Raw genomic sequence first — 16,680 nt, 5'->3', positions numbered from 1 at the left:
GAATCAGCCTTGCACCACGGGTATGAAGCTGACTTGATCATGGTGAATAAGATTTTTGATGTGCTTCTCTATTTGGCTTGCCAGTATTTTATTGAGAACTTTTGCATTGATGTTCATCAGGGATATTGGCCTGAAGCTTTCTATTTTTGTTGTATATCTGCCAGGCTTTCGTATCAGGATGATACTGGCCTCACAAAATGAATTAGGGAGGAGTCCCTCCTTTTCAATTGTTTCGAATAGTTTCATGAGAAAGGATATTATCTCCTCTTCGTACCTCTGATAGAATTCAGCTGCAAGTCCATCTTGTCCTGAGCTTTTCTTGGTTGGTAGGCTATTTATTACTGCCTCAGTTTCAGAAGTTTTTATTGGTGTATTAAGGGATTTGACTTCTTCCTGGTTCAGTCTTGGGAGGGTGTATGTGACCAGGACTTTATTCATTTGTTCTAGATTTTTTTAGTTCTAGATTTTGATCTAGATTTTGTTCTAGATTTTATTCTCTGATGGTTGTTTTTCTGTGGGGTCAGTGGTGATATCCCCACAATCATTTTTTTTATTGTGTCTATTTAATTCTTCTCTCTATTCTTCTTTATTAGTCTAGCTAGGAGTCTAGTGTATTAATTTTTTCAAAAAACCAGCTCCTGGATTCATTGATTTTTTGAAAGTTTTTTTGTGTCTGTCTCCTTCAGTTTCACTCTGAGCTTGGTTATTTCTTGCCTTGTGCTAGCTTTGGTGTTTGTTTGCTCTTGGTTCTCTAGTTTTTTAATGTTAGGTTGTTAACTTGAGATGTTTCTAGCTTTTTTTTTCCTCTGAAAAGTTTGTTTTAATACAATTGAACGTTTCATTCCCCCCCATAGTAATCAAAGCAAATATTTTATCATTATTATTCTTGGTATATCAAGCTAAATTCCAGGAATATAAGAAAGTCTGACTTGGAAATGTTACATAGAAAAGGGCTGAATTGTCAACAGACACATGAAAAAATGCTCATCATCACTAGTCATCAGAGAAATCCAAATCAAAACCACAATGAGTTACCATCTCACACCAATTAGAATGGCAAACATTAAAAAGCCAGTAAACAACAGATGCTGGAGAGGACGTAGAGAAATAAGAACGCTTTTACATTGTTGGTGGGAGTGTAAATTAGTTCAACCATTGTGAAAGACAGTGTGGCAATTCCTCCAGGATCTACAACTAGAAATACCATTTGACCAGCAATCCCATTAGTAGGTATATACCCAAAGGATTATAAATCATGCTACTATAAAGACACATGCACATGTATGTTTATTGTGGCACTATTCACAATAGCAAAGACTTGGAACCAACCAAATGTCCATCAATGATAGACCAGATTAAGAAAATGTGGCACATATACACCATGGAATACTATGCAGTCATAAAAAAGGATGAGTTCATGTCCTTTGCAGGGACACAGATGAAGCTAGAAACCACAGTTCTCAGCAAACTATCACAAAGACAGAAAATCAAACACTGCATGTTCTCACTCATAGGTGGGAATTGAACAACGAGAACACTTGGGCACAGGGCGGGGAACATCACACACTGAGGATTGTTGGTGGGTGGGGTCTGGGGAAGGGATAGCATTAGGAGAAATACCTAATGTAAATGATAAGTTGATGGGTGCAGCAAACCAACATGACCCATGTATACATATGTAACAAACCTGCATGTTGTGCACATGTACCCTAGAACTTAAAGTATAATAAAAAAAAAAAGTACAAGTAAATTAAAAAACAACAAAAAGAGCTGAATTAACACATTACATTTTTTAGTTTTTCTTTGTAAGTATACATTGACATCTACTTATCTAATAACAGCACTGCTGGTTTTGAGTGAGTTTTGTTTTGTTTTGTTTCCTTCCAGAGGGAATGCAGTATGGCAATATTATCTTTGGAACAAATTAAAAAGATAGTAACAAATAACAGAAGAAATGCTTCTACACGTATATTTTCCATGGGCAACAAATAGATAAGTATATAATTATGAAAAACTATGCCTCAACTATGCTTGTTAAAATTTCTCAAGGTTTACTGGTTTGTTTTTCTTGTTAAAATATAATGTACTACCACTACTATCTGTCCTGGGAAAAACAAACCCTGAAATCTGAGTTTCCTCCTTCAGCCAATAGAGTGATACCAAGCATAAACGTGGATTGAGGTCAACCTGTTTGAGCCAACAGAAAGTTCTGTAGTATATCTGATTATTTTACTAATGTATACATATTCTACATTATAATCAAGATACTCATCAAATATTTTCTATCAAAGTTTTGCATGTTAAACAGGTTCTTTGACGATTTATCATGCTACTATAGGAAATTTGAAGAAATAACAAATTGTGTAATAGAAACAGACAGTGTCTACCTTTTTCTAGAATTACCTTGAACCTTAAATTTTAAATCATGTTTATTGCTAGAAAATTAAGTATACTTATTAAAACCAATGCAAAAGCACTTTTCTGAAAGGAGGTTAGAGATAATCTCTGTGTTTTGTGAAAAGGCATTAATAAAAATCTGAGAGTAGCTAAGAGTTTGGAGGAATTTATGTAAAAGCAATCAGAGTTTTTAACTTATGGGAACCAAATAAAACTATAACCTCTTATAGTGTTTACAGAACTGAGAAAGAATATTTATTGAACTTTATTATGAGGCAGTACATATTTTCCTGTATTTCTAGATATAGTTGGGAAAACTATCCTTAACAGTCTGTTTTATATGCCTTATATTTAAAAGTTTGTTTTAGTCATTTTTGAAAGACTATGTTGCTGCTGCAAATAGTTGTGTACTTTACATTCTAAGCTTCAGTAAATGTCTTTGTTTAAAAGCATCATGATCTGACCCAAGCATCCACTTGGAGAATGTTTTTTTGTGTGTGGTCTAGGGGGACAAAAGACCACATGTGGTCTAGATTTTTATCAACTATATCATTAACTTTATGATCCCAGACCAGCTATAGGATGAATCTATATTTAAAAATAAAGTCCTATTTATGGAAGGAATTATTCTAAGGGAAAAATACAGGGTCAAGCTGTATCTTTTATGTCCTCTATATCACATATTTCTAGCTTCTTGATGTAGGCATTTAGTACTGTAAATTTCTGTTAACACAACTTTAGTTGGTGCATTGTCTCTTTGTTCTCAATAGTTTCAAAGAACTTCTTGATTTTCCTTAAATTCATTATTTACCCAGGAGTCATTCGGGATCACATTATTCAATTTCCATGTAGTTGTGTGGTTTTGAGTGAGTTTCTTAATCTTGAGTTCTAATTTAATTGTGCTGTGGTCTGAGAGACTGCTTGTTATTATTTCAGTTCTATTACATTTGCTAAGGAGTGATTTAGTTCCAATTATGTGATCAATTTTAGAATAAATGCCATGTGGTGCCAAGAAGAATGTATATTCTGTGTTTTTGGGGTGGAGAGTTCTGTAGATACCTATCAGGTCCACTTGATCCAAGTCTGAATTTGAGTCTTGAATATCTTTGTTAATTTTCTGTCTCAATGATCTGTCTAATATTGACAGTGGGGTGTTACAGTGTCCCACTATTATTGTGTGGGAGTCTGATCCTCTTTCTAGGTTTCTAAGAACTTATTTTATAAATCTGGTTGCTCCTGTATCGTGGGCATATATATTTAGAATAGTTAGCTCTTCTTGTTGAATTGACCCCTTTATCATTATGTAATGCCGTCTTTTGTCTTTTTTTGATCTTTGTTGGCTTAAGGTCTGTTTTGTCAGAAACTAGGATTGCAACCCCTGCTTTTTTTCTGTTTTCCATTTGCTTGAAAAATTTTCCTCCATCCCTTTATTTTGAGTCTATGTGTGTCTTTGCGTGTGAGATGGGTCTCCTGAATACAGCACACTGAAGGATCTTGACTCTTTATCCAGCTTGCCATTCTGTGACTTTAAATTGAGGTGTTTAGCCCATTTGCTTTTAAGGCTAATATTGTTATGTCTGAATTTGATTCTGTCATCATGATGCTAGCTGGTTATTTTGCAGACTTGTTTATGTAGTTGCTTCATAGTGTCATTGGTCTGTGTACTTCAGTGTGTTTTTGTAGTGGCTGGTAATGGTTTTTCCTTTCCATATTTAGTGCTTCCTCCAGGAGCTCTTGCAAGGCAGACCTGCTGGTGACAAATTACCTCAGCATTTGCTTGTCTGAAAAAGATTTTATTTCTCCTTCACTTATGAAGGTTAATTTGGCCAGATATGAAATTCTAGGTTGGAAATTCTTTTCTTTAAGAATGTTGAATATTGGCCCCCGACCTCTTCTGGCTTGTAGGGTTTCTGCTGAGAGCTCTGCTCTTAGTCTGATGGGCTTCCCTTTGTAGGTGACCTGGCCTTTCTCTTTGGCTTCCCTTAACACATTTTCCTCCATTTTGACCTTGGAGAATCTGATGATTATGTGTCTTGGGGTTGATCTTCTTGTGGAATATCTTACCAGGATTCTCTGGATTTCCTGAATTTGAATGTTGGCCTGTCTTGCTGGGTTGGGGAAGTTTTCTTGGATGACATCCTAAAGTGTGTTTTCCAACTTGGTCCCATTCTCCACATCTCTTTCACGTATCCCAATCAGTCATAGGTTCAGTCTTTTTACATAATTCCATAGTTCTCAGAGGTTTTGTTTGTTCTTTTTCTTTCTTTTTTTCTCTAATCTTGCCTTCCTGCCTTATTTCAGCAAGATAGTCTTCTAGCTCTGATATCCTTTCCCCTGCTTGGTCTATTCGACTTTTGATACTTATGTTTGCATTGTGAAGTTCTCATGTTGTGTTTTCAGCTCCATTAGCTCATTTATGTTTCTCTCTAAACTGGTTATTCTCGTTAATGACCCCTGTAATGTTTTATCATGGTTCTTAGCTTCTTTGCAATAAGTTAGAACATACTCCTTTAGCTCAGCAAGCTCTGTTATTACTGTCTTCTGAAGCCTACTTCTGTCAATTCATCCACCTCAGTCTCATCCCAGTTCTGTGCCCTTGCTGGAGATATGTTGTAATCATTTGGAGGAGAAGAGGCACTCTGGCTTTTTGAGTTTTCAGTGTTTTTGCATTGATTCTTTTTCATCTTCAGGGGTTTATTTACCTTTGATCTTTGAGGCTGCTGGAGTTTTTGTGGGGTCTTTTTCATTGATGCTGCTTTCTGTTTGTTTTCCTTTTAGCAGTCAGGGCCCTCTTTCACAGGGCTGTTGCAGTTTGCTGGGGTTCCACTCCAGACCCTATTTGCCTGGATTCCTCCTGCCCCTGGAGGTATCACCAATGGAGGCTGCAAAATAGCAAAGATGGCAAACTGCTCCTTCCTCTTGGAGCTCTGTCTCAGAGCGGCACCAACCTGATGCCCACTGGAATGTTCCTGTATGAGGTGTCTGGAGACCCCTGCTGGGAGGTCTCACCCAGTCAGGAGGAACAGGATCAGAGACCTGCTTGAACAAGCAATTTGGCAGCCCCTTGGAAGAGCAGGTTTGCTTCACTAAGGGGGAATCCGCCCCTTCTGGGCTGTCTTGACTCTCCAGATCTGGCAGGCAGAAAAAACTAAGACTACTGATCCGTGATACTGCTGCCACCCCTCCTCCTATGGGCTCCTTTCAGGGAGATAAGAAATTTGTCCATAAATCCCTGGCTGGGGATTTTAAAATTCCTAAAAGGAGATCCTGCCTGGTGAGGAGGAATGGGTTGGGGTCCCACTTAAAGAAGCAGTCTGGACATGAACTGTCACGGTTTCTGTGCTGCACTGTGGAGAATTGCTCCTGATCCAACTGCCCAGTCTTGCTGGCACTGGCAGCAGAAAAAATGGCCAACTGAAGCCACAGTGATGGTGGCCACCCTTCCCTGCCCCCCAGAACTTGGTCTTCTTAGGCAGTCTCCAGTCTGCTGTGCTGGCCAGGGGGTATTCCAAGCCAGGGAGTTTCAGCTTGTGGGGTTCTGTGGGAGTGGAGGCTGTTGAGTGAGGCCACTTGGCTCCCTGGTTTCAAAGACTCCTCTGTCTCATTGCCTGCCTGAGTGGCTGCCCTCCTGAGCAGCTGCCATGAGTCTGCACTGCTCTGTGTTTGGGACCCAAGGTGGTGTTGGGCTCATGAAGGGACCTCCTGATCCACAGGTTGAAAAGATCCATGGGGAAAGCATAGGCTTCAGGGCAGAGTAGCACAATCCCTCACTGCCTCTCTTGGTTGTGGGAGGGAGCTTCTGTTGCCCCTTGCAGCTCCTGGATAAACTCTCACACCATTCTGCTTTTCCTCCTTCTCCATGGGTTGCATCAAATGCCTAGTCAGTCCCCATGAGAGAACCTGGTTACCTCAATTGAAGATGCAGAGTTCACTTGCTGTTTTTGTTCTTCCCAGTGGGAGTCATGGACCAGAGCTGTTTCTATTCAACCATGTTGGCTGCTTCCCCCATGTAGCAGCTTTTTTTGTAGATTCCATCAGGTTTTCTGTGTAGATGATGATGTCATTTATGAGTAAACACTGTACCTCTTCATTTATAATCTTGATGCCTTTGTTTCTTTTTCAGGCCTTATTGCATTGGCTAAGACCTCCATTAATAATGTTAAATAGAAGTAGTGAGAGCATACATCTGTGGCTTGTTCTTGATCATAGTAGAAAAGTATTCAGTCTTTCACCATTAAGTATGATGTTACTATACATCATTTGCAGATATCCTGTATCAGGTTGAAGAAATTTTCTTCTATTCATTCTTTGCTAGGGAGCAATTTTAATATCAGATGTTGATGGTAAATTTTGCCAAATCTTTTTGACACCTGGCAAGATGATTATGTGATTTTTCATTTTCAGTTTGTGAATATAAAGGATTATATTGATTGACTTACAAATATTAAACCAATCCTGAATTGTTGAGATAAACTTCACTTGGTCATGATTTATTATCCCTTTTATATATTGTTAGCTTTTTTTGGCTAAAATTTTATTTAGATACAAGCAGACTCATCACAAGCAACTGGCTTGGGTAATTGTGAGGATGGCCAAGCAAGTCTGAAATTCATAGGTCAGGCAGCCAAGAAGAGGTAATGAACAGGCTAGCACCTCAGAGACACATGCCAAAGCAGTTGTTTACAGACTGTTAAGAAGGGAAGATCCAGTGAGGGAAGAACAATTGTAGATCCAACTGCTCTTTGGAGACTGCTCAGGGACTGCTTATCTCTTCTTTTATGTGGCTTCCACTGATTCAGGCAGGCCTACCCAGAGAATCTCTTGTACTTAAAGTTGACTTGTTAGGGATGTTAATAATTACGTCTGCAAAATTCATTCACAGCAGTACCTAGACTAGTGTTTGGCTGAATACTAGTTGGGTGGCAGTGTGGGATGGTTGGGTAAAAGAAGAAAGAGTTGACTCTACAAGCTCAGTGTGTCTGACACTTTTGGGGAAAAAGGTAAGAGAACAGTAAAAACAGAAACAATAATAAAGCAAAGGTGGGTTGTGAGAAAATAGAAGAAGAGAAGAGAGAAAAGAAGAATAGAAGAAGAGAGAGAAGAATAGAAGAAGAGGAGAGAGGGGTTTTAAGTAGTCTTGACTGAATTGTACATTTAATCTCCATTATGATTCTTCTGTCAATCTAAGTAACAGAGAAAGACTCTCTAAAAGAATAGATGTTTAAGAATACAGCATTGCAGTGGCAACACACATGCCATTGTAAACTATGTGTGTATTCAGACAGGTAACCCAAGGTAAAGGAAGATAAAAGTTTTTAGAGGAAAAAGTGAGGAGGATTACCTATTTGTCTTAAAATAATTATCCTTGGCTGCAAGGATCAATAACAAGGATGATGCCAGTCTGAGGTTGGACAGAGAGTTGCTGGACGGATGTCCTTGCAGAAGTATTGTTTTTTTGTATGAAATTGTGATGACCTTTATGTAAGGTGAGGTTTTATAGAGTCGTTTTCATTAACAGAAAAATAAGCATAAGAACCCTCTCTTTGTGGCCTTCCCTGACTCTATTTGTCAGGGGTTTCTTAACATGAGTGACTGTATTTCAATTCTGACAACTTTCACATTTCAAATAAATACTTAAATGACTTTTCAAAAATTACTTTTGATGGCTGCACATTTCCCTGAGCTTGAACTGCATAGAATCCCAGAATTTATTCAGGGTACAACTGTTCAATGAGGATGTTGGGCCATCATCTCTAAGGGTCCTTAGGGTCCTCACTGACACTTTAGAAAGAGGCTCTTAATGCTGCCTTGGGTTTTAGAAGCATTCATTCTTTTTTCTCCAGAGAATAAGCAGCTGAACAGAATATGGATGGTCTTCTCTTTCCCAGTCCATTGGAATATGGCATTCATTCTCTCCCTTATGTAAATACCTCTTATGACAAGGTCCTTACCATGCATACAAAACTCCACATGACCTGGCCCCTGCATATCTCTTACATCTTAGTTCCTACCACCATTGCCCTCATTCATTCTGTCTTGTACATAATAGTCATCTTGCTGTTCCCCGAAGATACCAAATGTGTCTCTATTCCAGGGCTGCTCCACTTGCTGTTTCTTTTCCATGGAATCTTCCCTACTCAGATATTCCCATGCCTTCCTTCCTCTCACTTTTTGCTTAGCTTTATGCTACATGATACTTTTTTTTTTTTTTTTTTAGATGGAGTTTTGATCTTGTCACCTAGGCTGGAGTACAATGGCACAATCTTGGCTCACTGCAACCTCTGCCTCCTAGGTTCAAGCAATTCTCCTGGCTCAGCCTCCCAAGTAGCTGGGATTACCGGCACCTGCCACCACACTTAGCTAATTTTTGTATTTTTAGTAGAGATGGGATTTCACCATGTTGGCCAGGCTGGTCTTGAACTCCTGACTTCAGGTGATCCGCTGGCCTTGGCCTCGCAAAGTGATGGGATTACAGACCTGAGCCACTGTGCCTGGTCTACATGACACTTCTTATGAGGGCTGTTCCATGACAAAACCTATTTAAAATTACATCTTCATCTCTATCCCCTGGTTTATTTGTCATCATAGATAACAATACTGACATTTTATTGAGCGTTCTGTATTTATTCATATATTTACTTCTCCTTACTCTCCTTCAACAAAGCACCAAGGGGAAATTACCTTGTCTTGCTTGTGGCTGTATTTCCAGTGCACAAAATGATGCTTAATAAGTATTTGTTGAATGAATAAAGAATGAACAAATGATGAGACTTATTGCTCAATCACTTTGGCAGAATCTCAAGGGACATAACCCAATGTAAGACAACATAAGAAATAAAAGAAATGTAGGCATCTAAGCTCTTGAGAGATTTCAGACTAATGGAGTGGGGAGTGTGGGGGAAGGAAAGATAGATGTAGACTCAGAATCTCTGTGGCATGCTTACAGTTTGACCTGAGTTCAAAATGATGTGGGTGCCTCCCCAACTGAGAAATACTACTGTCATCTACCATTTATCTATTGCTTTACTGTGTACACACTAGAGTGTTTCTACACGCTATTTCTTTGATGATGTATGTGAAAATTGATATGAAAAGCTGAACTTACAAAATAGACCAATTAAAGGGTGACTCTGCATTACAAAAGAATTCTTTGTGGTATAAAAGGATTAGCTGTGGGGTTTCTTTAAATAGCATCTCCCCTAATGCATTAAAGTGTTTATTTATAGATCATTAACTACTTGACCAAGATGCTGCAGGGTAGAGTAGCTTAAAGACAACTGGTCAGGAGGCCCTACCAGTGGAAGATCAATTAAGCTGGAAGACAAAGTGCCTTTGAAATAATACTTCAAGTCAATGGGATAGAAGATTCAATTATCTAAATTTGTTTAATCTGGGTGGGGAGTGCATGCATTGAGTGAACAGCAAACCTGTGTGTTCTCATTCACATTGAACCAACGCGAGTGTGTTCTCCAGTCTATCTGCCTAAACTCTGATATGTCTAGGGTCATAGCTATGTTTGGCTTCCTTTTGGTTGTGCTTTAATTAAGAGGTAAAATTATTAAAGTAGCAGATGTTTCTAGCCCGAGGACCTGTACCCAGTTATATCAAGCAGATGGTCCCAAGCAAGACAACATCCTTTAATGAAGAAGCATTTGCAATTCATGAGCATTCATGATGTCCATTTCTCTCCCTCTCCAATGTTCTGCTTGTCAGGGGTCCCATTGTGTGGCCTGGGAGCATGATGAATTAGGCAAACCCCTTCTGGTTTGAGACATACTCTTGCACTGATGAAAATTAAAAGTATTATCTCCCAGAAGATCAAGAGATTCAGTTCTCTAGAGTGGAGACTTCTGCCCTCCCTCCTATCAGCCTGGTGATAAGGCTGAAAGTCATCATCTGGGTCACCGGCATTTCCCAGTAGATGACTTGGCTCTGAAGACCCAGAGTTGTGAAAGAACTTACTTGCTCCTCCATTTGATTCCTGCGTCATTCACCTTGGGGTCATTTTGATCCTTTGCCAGGAGGACTGGCAGGTTGAGGCTCAGGGAAGACTTTTATATTTGTAGGCAAAATATTCTGGCCGGATACCAGCAAAGTTGGCTTCCACTTTTCATGTCCAGTGTGACCCAGGGCAAATAACACACACACACACACACACACGCACATACACACACATCTCTGAATCAGTGTCTTCATTTTTATGTATTCAATAAATAGTCATTGAGAGTCTACTCTGGGCAAGTCAACTGAGTAGAAAAGGGGATAATAAAATTTACCCTCATCTTGCAACAGGACAGTGAGAGTCAAATGAGATAATTGAAAGGATGCGATTTAAAATAGTCATTAAGTTAATGCAGGAGTCGATAGTAATATGAGACTAGGACATTACGCCATGGACGATGACCAATGAGAGAAAAACACCTTAGTCATAGGCACATGGAATAAAGCCAGAGAACAACAAAAATGATGGGTTTTGCATTCATAGATTAGATTTCATGTTGATTCCTTTTTAAAACCTGCATCTGTAAGTGACAGCCAACATTTTATAGAAAAAATCTGAGGTGCTGTAAATTCAAGTTTTTGTGTGAATATCAAGCAGAGTGCCCAAAAGAAAATCCGGGGCAGGGCTGGCCTGGAGCTGTGATGACTTTGTAGGTGCCTTGTCTTCCTCTGTCCTTCTAGCAGCCCTTCTAGCACCTTTGCACACCTCCTAGAGCCCACAACCTTCTCTGACTTCTGAGTTCTCAGTCTCCTGGCACTTTCACAGCACCTTTTGGGCAAATGATGGTGATTAAATACTTCTTTCGGGAATGCCCTGGTTAGGAGATGTATCACTCCCTTCTCCACTCCAAAGGCTTCTATGCCTAGTATCTATTGACTGGGAGCTGAGAAACCATCAGACGAACTCATTCATTCTGAGGCATAAATAAGTAGCATAATTTGGCTTCGGTAGAAGGAGTTCATTGCCTTGTTTCCTTAACTCTCACATGGCTCTAATGTATAATGTGCCATTGACTTAATAAGAACGCCTCAAGAAAAAAATATTCGATTCATGAAATGTATAATCAATCAGAGGCATATCCCAATTTAAAAAGTTTTAATATAAAAAAACATGTATTTTTATCAAAGAAAAATAGTACAAAAGATCAAAGATTTTCAAGAAACCTAAGGATGGCAGTGTAGTGTTTGGCACCGTTTTATGTTACCTGACTTTACTACATTTCATCCCTGTGAAGTAAATTAAGAGGGAAGGGAAGAGGGAGCAAGTGATGATGGCACAAAGATTTTAGAATTCATTTTAGAAACTTTGGGGGTCTTCATTCATACAACTGTGAAAATAATGGCACAATCATACAACTGTGTGAAATAATGAAAAATCATACAACTGTGAAAATAACCTTAGAGTGGTTGTGAGAATTAAATGTAATAACAAAGGATGGTTGTGAAAATTAAATAAGGTAATTGACATAAAGTGCCCAGTGTGTGTCATGACACATGACATGTGCTGAGTAAATATTACTTTCTTTCAATCCTCCCCTTCTTGTTATTTTGTTCATAGTGATTGGCAGCTAGCACAGGAAAGATGGAGTAGAATATGTAATTCATATAAATCAAGTGGAGTATGAAACAGTTATTAAAAATGTTCATTGATGATGAGATAAGAGAAATCAGAAGAAGGTAGGGTGCAGTTATGAAAAGGTCAGCACAACCTTGCATGCAAGTGACAGAAATCTAGCCCAAAGTACCTTAAATGAGGTAGATAATTTATTAGCAATTACATTACAAATGTAAATGGAAAATCCAAGAAAGATCTGGCATCAGGCACATGTGGTAACAGAACCAGTAACAACAGTGTCAGGACTCTGTCTCTCTCTTCATATCCTGGAAATTGTTGCCTCTGCCTGGTAACCTCAGATCGCTTCCTGCCATAGATCTGCAAGATGACTGCCAGCAGCCACCAGTCCATATGGTCCTTAGAGCACATGACCCCTGAGAAGGAGGACCAGCCTTTCTCATAGCTCCTATAAAGCCAGGCTCTGGGGAGGACTCTCCCCCTGGATCACGTGTTCATCTCCAGACCAATGTGGGTGGGGACTGGACAACTGATTGGTCAAGTGTTCACTTCTGTGGTAGTGAGCATGACGTGAGTCCCACTAAAACACATGAATGAGGAACAAGGGAGTGGTTTCCTGAGGCAAGGCTGCTGGTCAGACAAATCCTATTTGCACTGCGGTTTATACTTGAGTAAAGATGGTGGCTTGATCCCACACATTTAACTCTTTATGTGTGGATACACACAAGTCTCAATGTTTAAAAATTATCAAATCTATTTAAAAATAAAGAAAATTTTGGGCCAGACGTGGTAGCTCATGCCTGTAATCTCAGCTCTTTTGGAGGGCGAGGTGATGTGGAAGGGAGGCAGAGAAGTGCTGGGGAGAAGAGGGCATGGTCCCTGATAAGGGCTCCGCTCCCGGGCCTGTGACCACAGACCTAGGTGAGGACAGGCACTCCTGCCTTTGCACCCAAATGTTGCATTTCCCAAGACCACCCTGGCCTGCCTCGCCCCCATCCTCTGCCTATAAAAGTCCCCAAGACCCTAGCAGACATGCACATAAGCAGCTGGATGTCAAGAGGAATGCACCAATAGGCACCAGCCCACTGGCAGGCCACCGACTGGCAGAAGCAGAATGATGCAGAGTTTGGCTGGGGCAGTTGGAGGAGAGCCCAGGCCGCTGAGCAGTCCAACTCCAGGGGAAAACCTTCCCACTCTATCCCTCTCCTGCCTTCCCCCATCTGCTGAGAGCTACTTCCACTCAATAAAACTCTGTACTCATTCTCCAAGCCCGGGTGTGATCCAGTTCTCCCAGTACACCAAGGCAAGAACCCAGGATACAGAAAGTTCTCTGTCCTTGCAACAAGGTAGAGGGTCTAATTGAGCTGGTTAACACAAGCCACCTACAGATGGCAAAACTAAAAGAGCACATGGTAGTACATGCCCACTGAGGCTTCAGGAGCTGTAAACATCCACTCTTAGACACTGCCATGGGGTCAAAACCCCACAACTTTCCCATATGTATGCTCCCCTAGAGGTTTGAGCAGCGGGGCACTGAAGAAGCAAGCCACTCCTGCTGTCACACACCCTGCGAGGGGGATAAGGGAACTTTTCCCATTTCAGAGGCAGGTGGATTCCCTGAACCCAGGAGTTCGAGACCAGCCTGGTCTCGAACATGTCTCTACAAAAAATAAAAATAAATAAAGAAATAAAAATAACGAAAAATGTGTATCCACATTAGTACGTGACCTCACACTAGACACTCTGAGTTGCATGTGTTCAATATACAACATTAGGAGAACGTTTAAACTAATATATATTTCCTGTGTGAAAAAGAATAGCTCATTTAAGAAATAGTTGCCTTTCTGATCTAAAGCATCCTTTGATATCTTTTAATTTAGATCAGAAAGGGATAATAGAGAGGGTGGGTATTGGGCCCTGTGGCCATGGAGGGATGGGCTGGGGTGCACATGCTACCTACACCTCTAGGAAAAGCATCTCATGTTGGAGGTCACACAGTGGGAAGTGCTCTGTGATGCATACTCCCAGGGTGGTCCTGGCTGGCATAAAGCAGGAGAGCTGCCACAGATGTGCCCCAATAAAGAGGCATGGCAGTGAGCCATCAGCTCACTGGCTACATATCTTCCAATTGCTACAACAAATATGAAAGAGGAGTTCTGTGAAGAAAGGACTAAGCTCCCTTATTCTTCCTGCTGCTGGGTCTTGAATCTGACAAAGTGATGCTAGAGTAAATTTAAGCCTTTATGTTCTCAGAATGATAAAATATTAAGATGGCAACTATGCAATTTCTGAGAAAAATCTCTCTCTACTCCAAATACTAGATCAACCCCCTTTGAAAGTTGGGAAAAAACATGTAAATCATAGCCATTGGAAAAGCTATAGCTTCAAGAAAATAACCAATATGAGGATAAAACAGTGCTCTGTCTTTCAATTGGTATTTTTATGAGACTCAAGGTGACATTGCAGCTATAAAATGTGCATTATGAAGAGAAAACAATGTGAGATTGCATGAGGATGAAACCACCATCAAATTTCAAAAACGGAGGCAGTAAACAATGTTTTGATTTGTGCTGAACGTCATCAAAATTAGAACACATAAAAATGATGAGAAAATAGATAAATGTTACGATGAACTGATCTAGGAAAGTTTATCTATATATTTTTTCCAAAGTAAGGAATTATCCAATTCAGAAGGCTTGGTACAATACAAATTTTATATGTAGGCTTCTTGAGCAGATAAGCGGGCCTGGCTGATAATGGAAAACTAGGAGCTGTCTCGGGCTTGGATGGAATATTAAATAACTCTATGAATGACATAGAGGAAACTTTGAAGCACTCTTGGACCAGAAGTGGCTGGACTCTAATTCATCAGTATCAGCCAACCCTGATGGCCAGACTGAATTCTGAGATGCAGGCTTGGATTTCAGATACCCCACTGACCAAGTGAGAACCTAGTTGTCATATTTCCTCAGGGCACTAGATCAATGGATACTAGCTAATTTCCCATAGCTGATCCATAGCAAAATTTTCACCCACGCAATAAACTCCTTTGGCTTCACATTAGCGTCCAGGGCCCTGGGCTACACTGGGTCATAGGTGTGATGCAACCAACTGGGACATATCGTTAGCCCCATTTCTGCAGCCTTTACCATCAGAACCATTCCTGCAGTCATCTGATTTCTTCCCAGCTCATAGGTAAAAAGATTCAAAAAGAAGTTACGTTTTTCTTCCTGAGATATCTCTGTTAACTCAGAATATTCTAAATTAAGTAAAATGATACTACGAATTTTGTTTTTTTCTTAATGTGAAATCGGATTTTCACATTTTAACTGGATTAAAACAAAAATGAAGTATCAAAATACATTGCAATGTGACATATAGACTCTAAATGGAAAGATTTGTATCAGGAAAACAATTGTGTATGGTACAGTACCATTAAATAACATTAAGTAACATTTTGAGTTGTGTTAGTAATTTTCAAATAGATCTTCCTCTTCCTCCTTCCTCCCTTTTTAGATGTCAATGCAAAGTTGTTGTCTGTCCTTTTTGGGAGGCTGTCATATATTCTGAAATTATATTCTTGTTACTTGTAAGTTTCTCTTTTTAACAAAGTAATAGTGATGGTAGAAGATCATCTTCAAAAAGTTCTATCTTGGCAAAATAAGGCAACTGTGGCAACAATTGTTTCTAGTAGATTCAGTACCACTTCTCTGCCTCTTCTGTTTACCTTCTCATTAAGTATCTGGCAGTCTTTGAAGGACCATGGCCAAGGTGCTTTTCCGTAGGTTCTGGATAACCAGGATTTTTTTTTTTTTTTTTGGATGGAGTCTTGCTCTGCAGCCCAGGCTGGAATGCAGTGGCGTGATCTTGGATCACTGCAACTTCCACCTCCTGGATTCGAGTGATTCTTCTGCCTCAGCCTCCCAAGTAGCTGGGACTACAGGCACGTGCCACCACACCTGGCTAATTTTTGTATTTTTAGTAGAGAGGGGTTTCACCATCTTGGCCAGGCTGGTCTCGAACTTCTGACCTTGTGATCTGCCTGCCTCAGCCTCCCAAAGTGCTGGGATTACAGGCATGAGCCACCGTGCCCAGCTAATCAGGGCTTTTAATCTGGATGAAAGAAAACATTTTCCTTGTGGGAGCTGCTGTTCTTTTTCCTTTCTTATTTCAGACTCCCATGTATGCGTCTGAATTCTTGTTTATGTATTTATATAATTATTTCTAATATCATATTTTTTAAATTCTAGAACCTTCATGTTGACCTTTTATTATTGTCGTTTCTTTTTTTACTGAAATGATGATTGCTTCGTTCATCGTGAGTATATTTTTATTTATTTCCTATAGCATAATTATAATGATGGTTTAATATCTTAATTCAAACTCTCCATTATTTTATTTCTTGAGAATGGGTCACATTTTCATTTTTACGAATTTGTCATGTAATTTTGAAATGTAGCCTGGACATTATAAACGTATTCTGGAAACTCTGGACTCGGACTCCTTTATATGCTTCTTAAGAGGATTGATTTCTGTTTGTTTTAGTGGGCAATTGATTTGATTAGACTAAAACTGAAAATTATGTTTCTTGGGCAGCAGCTTGAATTTCAGTTCAGTTATTTTACTCTTCTCTAAGCTGCTTGGGGTCTGTCCCACACATGTATAGGGAGGGGATTAGCCAGAAATTTGATCTAAGTATATATATAGGA

The sequence above is a fragment of the Macaca nemestrina genome, chromosome 17, assembly GCF_043159975.1.
Source record: "Macaca nemestrina isolate mMacNem1 chromosome 17, mMacNem.hap1, whole genome shotgun sequence".
Lineage (NCBI taxonomy): Eukaryota > Metazoa > Chordata > Mammalia > Primates > Cercopithecidae > Macaca > Macaca nemestrina.
This window is presented reverse-complemented; position numbering follows the sequence as displayed.